General features: G+C 43.0%; 1 pseudogene; it reads left to right on the top strand.

Moving 5' to 3' along the window:
• Window positions 1-1,752: 1,752 nt before the first annotated feature.
• Window positions 1,753-3,306, top strand: LOC112072768 (polysialoglycoprotein-like; annotated as a pseudogene).
• The last annotated feature ends 6,319 nt before the right edge of the window (window positions 3,307-9,625 follow it).

Here is a 9,625-nt window from a genome sequence, read left to right as displayed (position 1 = left end):
TTCGCAAAAATAGAAAACAATTTAGTAGGAGCAATAACATTATATAGCAGGCAACGTGTTTCAACGAACAGAAAGTTGTGATGGGTCAGCACTCAAAAAGAATACGCATAAAGATTTCTTCATTATTCAATTTGTTGTATTATTTTCACTGCATCGGGGATAGAGTACACAGACGTTTCGACTTTGCATCCTTCTTCAGTGTGTAGGTACAATTTTRCTTTAATTCATAACAGCRTTTGTAAAGAACAACCGATGAGCAGCAGGTGCTTCTAATCAGGATGCCACTCATCTACCAATCAGGGATGTGGCTTTTCTGGTCTACCTGTATACAAGTTAGTCACGAAGAAATACAGAATTATAGGGTATGGGAGCGGGCACGAAGGGCAATTTATGAATCAATTACCTTGGGTGTCTGCTCACTTGAATACATTATATCAATTCATGAGATAGACCACCACAAAGGACATCAGACTCAGCCGTTCATAAACATGTGGAGCCAAAACATGAACAATATGCATCATCTGATATGGACAGTGTTCTTGTATAACAGTCTACATTTGCCCTATAGACATTTGCCCTATATCTAATTCTTAGTTTAAACTGTGTGGAGATACAGAATTGTATTTATATATCCACATGGTTTCTCTTTGGAGTAATTTGTTGTCCTAATCACCTCTGTGTGGTGGAGGAACTTTTTCGATCTCAACGCAACGCAATTCATTAATAGAATGATTTTGTTCTATAAAGATAGTGGATTTATGTTCTCCAAGACGTACTTATGTCTGCCCATACCATAACCCCACCGCCACCATGGGGCACTCTGTTCACAACATTGACATCAGCAAACTGCTCGCTGACATGACGCCATACACGTGGTCTGCGGTTGTGAGGCAAGTTGGACGTACTGCCAAATTCTCTGAAACGATGTTGGAGGCAGCTTATGGTAGGGAAATGAACATAGAATTCTCTGGCAACAGCTCTGGTGGACATTCCTGCAGTCAGCATGCCAATAGCACGCTCCCCACATCTGTGGCATTTTATTGTGTAATAATCATGCTGTTTAATCAGCTTCTTGATATGCAACACCTGTCAGGTGGATGGATTATCTTGGCAAAGGAGAAATGCTCACTAACAGGGATGTAAACAAATTTGTGCACAAAATTCGAGAGAAACAAGCTTTTTGTGTGTATGAAACATTTCTGGGATCTTTTATTTCAGCTCATGAAACATGGGACCAACACTTTACATGTTGCGTTTAAATTTTTGTTCAGTGTAGTTTACAGAGAACTGTTCCATCTGTTTTTGCTGGGATTTATTAACTGGCTTTTGTTCAAGCTGTTAATGTCACAGATCCCTCTGGAACTTTCAATACACACACCTGGCCCCTATTCCCACTGATTGTATTTGTATAAGTGTGCCCTTTCGTTTCCATTATTGTTACTATGTCCGTTGGTCAAGTGAGTACCTGTGCTGTGTGTTTTGGCTTTCGTGCCATTGTGGATTGCGCAGATGATTACGGGTCTCGTCCTGTGTGTTAATCAATGTGCGCTTGTGTTATTTATTTGAGATACTCCTCTCTCTTTTGTTTGGGTTGCCACCCTGTGTGTTGTATACGTGTTTGTTTATGTCTTCGTCCCCGTGCCTTTACACGGCACGTTGTAATTTGGGTGAAATAATAAAACTATTACACATTCCTGCGCCTGTCTCACGAATCATTCATACCAGCGTGACAGAATAATCGACCCTTAATGGAATGGCCCGTCTGACGACGCTGCGACTGGTCTGTCCGGCGCCGCCGCAACTTCGGCAGCTGCAACTGGCTTGTCTGACATCGCCACAACGGGTCCATCTGACGACGCAACTTCGGCAGGGCAACTGGCCCGTCCGACGACGACGCAACTTCGGCAGCGGCAACTGGCCCGTCCGACGACGATGCAACTTCGGTAGCTGCAACTGGCCCGTCCGACGACGATGCAACTTCGGTAGCTGCAACTGGCCCGTCCGACGACGATGCAACTTCGGTAAGCTGCAACTGGCTTGTCAGACATGTGCCACAACTGGCCCGTCCGACGATGCAACTTCGCAGCGGCAATTGGCCCGTCCGACAACGATGCAACTTCGGCAGCGGCAACTGGCCCGTCCGACGACGATGCAACTTCGGCAGCGGCAACTGGCCCGTGCGGCAACTGGCCGGTCCGACAACGATGCAACTTCGGCAGCGGCAACTGGCCCCCGACGACGATGCAACTTCGGCAGCGGCAACTGGCCCGTGCGGCAACTGGCCGGTCCGACACAACGATGCAACTTCGGCAGCGGCAACTGCCCGTCGACAACGATGCAACTTCGGCAGCGGGCAACTGGCCCGTCCAACGACCGATGCAACTTCGCGTAGCGCAACTGGCCCGCCCGACACGATGCAACTCGGTAGCTGCAACTGCTTGTCTGACATCGCCATAACTGGCCCGTCCGACGATGCAACTTCGGCAGCGGCAACTGGCCCGTCCGACGACGATGCAACTTCGGTAGCTGCAACTGGCCCGTCCGACGACGATGCAACTTCGGTAGCTGCAACTGGCTTGTCAGACATCGCCACAACTGGCCCGTCCGACGATGCAACTTCGGCAGCGGCAATTGGCCCGTCCGACAACGATGCAACTCGGCAGCGGCAACTGGCCCGCGACGACGATGCAACTTTGCAGCGCAACTGGCCCGTGCGGCAACTGGCCGGTCCGACAACGATGCAACTTCGCAGCGGCAAACTGCCCGTCCGACGACGATGCAACTTCGGCAGCGGCAACTGGCCCATGCGGCAACTGGCCGGTCCGACAACGATGCAACTTCGGCAGCGGCAACTGGCCCGTCCGACAACGATGCAACTTCGGTAGCTGCATCGGGCCTGACGACCCGCACTGCGTTCCTGTGATTGTCCTCGAGGCCAGTGTCGTTGCGCTGCACAAAAACCCCTATTACGCATTCCTACGCCTGTCTCCCGAATCATTCATTACCAACGTGACATTGAACTTGTTTTTGAGCTTTATCAAGCCATGTTTTGGTTTCCTCTCAAGCGGAAATGCTCAAGGAGAGAATTGATTGTCTATCATATTCTTCCTCTGTGTCACAGATGCGATGCTGGCTATGAAGTTGGCTTACTGGTAAACTTCATTAGGGGGAGATGGGGATAACTATCAGCTGTCAGTATAGCTTGTCAGACTATACTGTGGCTTGTCAGACATTGCCACAACTGGCCCGTCCGACGATGCAACTCCGGCAGCGGCAATTGGCCCGTCCGACAACGATGCAACTTAGGTTTTCTGTAGGTTTTCTGTAAACTGTAGTACTTAGAGATTGTCCCTTCTTTGTAACAAGTACAGTACATCTAAGAAATGTATAGAGGTAATTTTATTTTCCATAGTGAAGGAAATGGATTGTATTCTAGAGTTAATGATAAGACATTTGTTTAACTTCTTGGAACTATAGGGGGTGCTGTTCCGCATTAGCATATTTGGGTCTCCAAATTAAACTGCCTCGTGCTAAATTCTTGATCGTACAATATGCATATTATTGTTATTATTGGATAGAAAACACTTTCTAGTTTTCTATAGAAGTTGGAATTTTGTCTCTGAGTGGTACAGAAACAATATCTACAGCACTTTTCATGACAGGGTCAGATTTCAGAAATTTTTACCCCTGATCTGGAGTCTGTTTTTAAGGCGACAGTGAATGCTATGAAGAAACCGACACTGCCACGTCTTCCTCTGGGTGTCTGTACGTCATCACGTTTGAATGGAATCGATTGCACAATCACAGCCATTATAAAAAGACCAAAATGTATAGGGACCTCCCTTTCTCGTCGCGCGCCTGAAGCGTGAAGGACATCGGACTTGCCTCGTTCCAAATCGTTGTCTAACCAGCAATATTTCTCCGGTCATGTTTTCAGTCGTTATAGTTGTTAAAAACATCATAATGTAGTTAATTTGAACCGTTTATAGCAATTTATATCCGTTTAGTGCGATTTGGAGGAATTTCTTGTTGTGCACTCTGAAACTTTGGACACGTTTTGTGGTCCCGTTCGATCGTTAGTGGAATTTCGAAGGACAGAGACATCTATCGACCAAAAGAAGATTACAACATAGAAAGGATACATTGCCCAAGAATCTGATGGAAGAACAGCTCAAAGTAAGCAATATTTAATATGATAAATCGTTGTTCTGTCGAAATATTTTAAACGCATATTTCGCCATTTTGTTGTTATCGCGTCACTTGGCGAACCCTGTATTGAAAAGTAAGGATAATTTTAAAAATGTAAGTCAGCGGTTGCATTAAGAACTAATTTGTCTTTCGATTCCTGTCAACCCTGTATTTTTTAGTCAAGTATATGATTAGCTTTCAATTAAACTAGATCACTCTGATAGATGACGTCAGACATATTGAGGCTTGATTTCCTAGTATTTTTATTGTGGTAACCACGGTTTTGTATGCTAAATATGCACCTTTTCGAACAAACTGTATATGTATGTTGTAAAATGATGTTACAGGAGTGTCATCGGAAAATTCTGAGAAGGTTAGTTGAAAAAATTAATATATTTGGCGGTGATTACGTATATAGCGCTCTTTGGCTGGAATCGATGTGCTCTGGTAACGTTTTCACATGTGGTATGCTAACTTATCGATTTATTGTGTTTTCGCTGTAAAAACGCTTAGAAAATCTGAAATATTGTCTGGAATCACAAGATCTGGGTCTTTCCATTGCTATGCTTTGTCTATTTTTATGAAAAGTTTTATGATGAGTAAATTGGTCATACACGTTGCTCTCTCTAGTAATTCTAGTCGATTTGTGATGGTCGGTGCAATTGTAAACTGTGATTTCTACCTGAAATATGCACTTTTTCTAACAACACCTATCCTATACCATAAATATGTTATCAGACTGTCATCTGATGAGTTTTTTTCTTGGTTTGTGGCTATCAATATCTTAGTTTAGCCGAATTGGTGATAAGCTAGTGGTGGAGAGAGAAAATGGCGGACAAAGAAAGATGGTGTATTTTGCTAACGTGGTTAGCTAATAGATTTACATATTGTGTCTTCCCTGTAAAACATTTTAAAAAACAGAAATGATGGGTTTATTCACAAGATCTGTATCTTTCATCTGGTGTCTTGGACTTGTGATTTAATGATATTTAGATGCTACTATTTACTTGTGAAGCTATGCTAGTTATGCTAATCAGTGTGTGGGGGGTGGGGGGTGCTCCCGGATCCGGGTTTCTGAGGCAGTAGAGGTTTTAATTTAATTCCGTAACCCGTCCAGATCATAAAGCAATCGTCTATATCGTCTGTCCAATATTTAACATGATCTTTGTAAGGATTATTTTCATAAATAAAATCCAATTCGAATTTCCCCATGAGGAGATGTTCGTGTTTCGACCAAACAGGTCTTCCTGATCCAGTGTTGGATGCTGTATGACGCAACAATACTTTCCTAACAAATACAATAAAGTCCTCATGTTCATCATCAACATGTGGTGACCATGTCGTAACCTAATAATAGCCAATAATATCCCTCTGATGCCGAATGGATGTGACCTTTAACCTAGTTGTTTGGTCTCTCTGCTGTCAGAGATAATGCCAGGGGCTTTTAACAATGTCCCAGAAATAGCTGAATAATCCTTAAGCTGAATCCTCTGAGCTGAATTTATACCAAGTCTCCTATGTAATAGTCCTCTAAACCAGGGTTTCCCAAACTCGGTCCTGCCCCAGCACTATACAGCTGATTCAAATAATCAAAGCTTGATGATAAGTTGGTTATTTGAATCAGCTGTGTAGTGCTCGGGCAAAAAAACTAAACGTGGACCCAGAGGGGGCCCCAGGACCCTGGGAAACCCTGCTTTACAAAACTATCTGTTCTAAACGATTTACATGAGCTCTTATTCATAATGCATATATTACAGTACATAATTGAGTAGAGTACGAATGATTGTGCGTGTGTGTGAGGGGTTCATTCTTTCTGCATCCGACTATAAATGTAAAGATACTCTAACCACACTGGTTTCACATCATCCTTTGGTGCTGAAGAGTGGCAGTTTCACTTGGGCTGAATTCCAAATCAAGCTGCTACCCTAGAGCTAAACTGAGCTGAGTGGCCCTGTCAGTCAATCAGTCAGGCAGCCTCAGTCCCCTCCCTTCTTCTCTCCTGCTCCCCCGCTCTTCTCATTACAGACGAGAAGTTGAGAAGTGAGCCCCACATGGATCTGTCTGCATTAATTATTGAATCGTCTCCTCCACTGTGGTAACCTTTACAGAGCATGACAGGGCAGGAGGCTAAAGTCCCAGACATTATACTGGAGGGGAGGAACACATAGAAGCAGCAGAATATGTATGGATATCTGTGTGCACCACTTTGTATTACTCATTCATTTACCCGTTCAGACGAGGTATAGTAAATGCAGAGTGACCTGTTGAAGTTGGCATGGTATACTGCACCTCCTGTATAACAATGTTGTTTTATAAACCATTGCTGTGTTTTGTGCACTGTGCCCCTCCTCTAGCTGCCTAGTCAGTCTTCCCCTATCAGTTTGAGGGCAGGTAATTGGGGTTGTTTGGGGGGAGGGTTCGGTCATGCTACCTTGACAGCTCCTGGGTGACACTGGCGTGCTGAAAATCTCACTGTGTGTTTGTGTTCTCTCTCTGTCTGTCTGTCTGTCTGTCTGTCTGTCTGTCCTGTCTGTCTGTCTGTCTGTCTGTCTGTCTGTCTGTCTGTCTGTCTGTCTGTCTGTCTGTGTCTGTCTGTCTGTTGTCTGTCTGTCTGTCTGTCTGTCTGTCCTGTCTGTCTGTTGTGCTGTCTGTGTCTTTCCCTCCTCTCTCCCCTCTCAGGTCTTACAGTCTGAAGGCTCACCCTCTCACTAGAACGACCCTCTGAACAGCAGCACAAGACATCGCAAGATGTTCAGCACCAAAAGGTCAGAATGGTCACAGATTTGAGCTATTTTTTGTACATTTGTGGGAGGGGGGGCTGTCACAAATCTCAGGGGCATTTTAAATGGCTTTTTAAAATGGCTTTGTCTGATACAAACTGACATTTCATGTCAGCTGTTTTTGTATTTTTGCTCATGTTTTGGAGCTGAATTTGACTTTAGAGAAAGAGACTTTTGAGTTCAGGTCAATACAAACTTTATTTTGCCTCTTTTCAATCACAAATAATGCCAGATTAAAGGTGCCTAATTTATTCATAGTTCTATTTGTTTCTATTTGAGTTATTCTTCTTGAAATATAATGTTATTGTTTCCATAAGACATGGAGACACACGCACACACATACACACACAATCAGACATAATCTGTAATGAAATTAAGCCAGGCATTAGTATTGCAAAAGAGATCATTAATTGCCTGTGGATTACATCCTGAAATATAATTAATATTCAACACTAGAACTCCTCCCTCATATTTTCAGAAGTATAAAAACACTCTCATCCCAGAATAAAATTAAACAAMCTGCCTAGCTTGACTAATCACATAACAGTGCATGTTCTAACAGGAAGTTACAGCTAGTTCACAAAMATATATTAAATAATGGTCAAAGGCACCTTGCCTAACATCAGTGTTCAAAGAAAACCAATGGGAGTTCTCTGCCTTAAACGGTTTCTCAGAGCTTTGTCTAAATKATCCCCACATCAGGTCAAATGCATGGTGAGAAAACTATTTTGTACTGTGTTGAAAGCTTCTAGAACATCAACTTGCTAATAGAGGGCTTTTAAGATAAGTACCTTATTAACTGAAATTAACTGAAATGTTAAGCTCCCAACCGTTTTGGTCTGGTGGGGCGAAATGATACCTATTTTCCTCACAACATGTGAGAGGGACCATCCTGAAAATTACCTTAATTATCTTTAAAGAAGATTAGAAGATTTTCTATGACGTTTTTTTAATAAAAACGGCATTGCGACCTGATGATAATACAGTATGTGAACATAATATAATGTAATATAATATAATCAAGTGAAGGTGAGATGATTCACAAGGTGGATGAATCCCTTGATGATGAGTTCTCCTTGATTGAATCGTCCCCTTCCCGACTGCTCCTCAGAACCCCGTCATATCATGCTAATGACACAGCACACTCCTTTCAGAAGCGACACTCTCTCTCCCTCTCTTTACAATCAAGCCTGGGCATACTGTACTCTTCATATTTATACCAGCTGATGGAAGTAATGGTCCCATCAAGACCTAACACATTCCCCTGCTTGCTGACAAGCCCACTTCATTAATGTCCAACAGCCTCTGTCACATGTAGAACAAACAGCCCTGCCGCTGGAAGCCAATGTGGGTCATCAAATAGCTTTTTCCTGAATTACATAATGTATGAAAATGACCTTTTCTGCTTCCTGTTGTTACGTAAAGCAGAATGTGTGTGAGTATGAGTCAGCCTCGGATGGAACCTTACTGTATTTGTGACAATGCGTTGTTTAATGAATGTAAATCAAGTCAAGATTTTTAAGCACCTTGAACCTATTTCATACCAACAAACATTAAAATGTTTGAATTGTATTGTTTGTTTGTTGTTGTTCTTGTGGTGGTTGTGATTTGGCTGAGTGGCGTATGAATGGGTTTTGTTCCTCTGTGTCCCGCCCTGAGACAAACGCTGTGCTAAAATTAAGATTTAATACTGTTTATTATGATTTATAGACAGCATAACATACATGGTGCCAACACACAGGGGGAAGAGAGGTTGTCGTGATTCTAGTCATGCATATGAAATGCATATAATTATGAGCAGGTTGAGTAACGTATGGTAAAACTAAGATACCTCACTGTCTTCAGGGGGACTGGATCAACTGAACAGATGACATGGATGTGCTGAAAATGAATATTTTATAGCAGCCCATCTTGAAAATTCTGATTCTCAAACTCATTCCCATTTTGCTGAATATGAGACAAAGCGTATTTCTTCTGCTAAACTGCTGAACGACCCAAAAGACGACTGTGGAAATCTGTTTATCTGTCTAAAAGCCTGAGCTGCAACTGTGGATTTTTCATATTGGTTTTCCATCCTTGCCTCCCCACCCCCTCCGTGCCGCACACACACACACACACAAACACACAGTAACTGAAGTGTCCATCTGCATACACACAGAGACTTTCATTAAAAGCATGTCATTAAACTTTAATCAGTCTCACGTCTGACATAGTACCTTAGGCTACCTTGCATTTTATTGGAATGAAGTCTGGAACAGAGGCGAGGATGATAAATCTAGAACCTTCCCTTACCTAGGGAAAAAACATTAGCCCTGTCTGTCTTTGATTACATTTACTATAACTTCCCTCCGATACTAGATAGACTGTTTTACTGTTATGGATGGGCCTAGAGCCTCAGAATCCAGTCACAGCTTAATCGGTCGTGTTTATACATTCTCATTAAAAGGTAACTTGAGCCCCGTTAAATGTAATCTTTCATCCAAGGGAACATTTATGGAGCGGAGAGCTGAATTACAGTTTTGTATCCAACTCATTAAAACTTTGCCCCGAAAGTCCTACGCTAACGAAGCTATAGCTATAAATCTGGAACGGGGGGAACAAAGACAGGTCCCTATAATTCTCTCTGAGGTTGATGTCATTTGTATCTGTATTCTGTC

Source organism: Salvelinus sp. IW2-2015, unplaced genomic scaffold, assembly GCF_002910315.2.
Source record: "Salvelinus sp. IW2-2015 unplaced genomic scaffold, ASM291031v2 Un_scaffold2031, whole genome shotgun sequence".
Classification (NCBI taxonomy): Eukaryota; Metazoa; Chordata; class Actinopteri; order Salmoniformes; family Salmonidae; genus Salvelinus; species Salvelinus sp. IW2-2015.
This window is presented reverse-complemented; position numbering and strand designations above follow the sequence as displayed.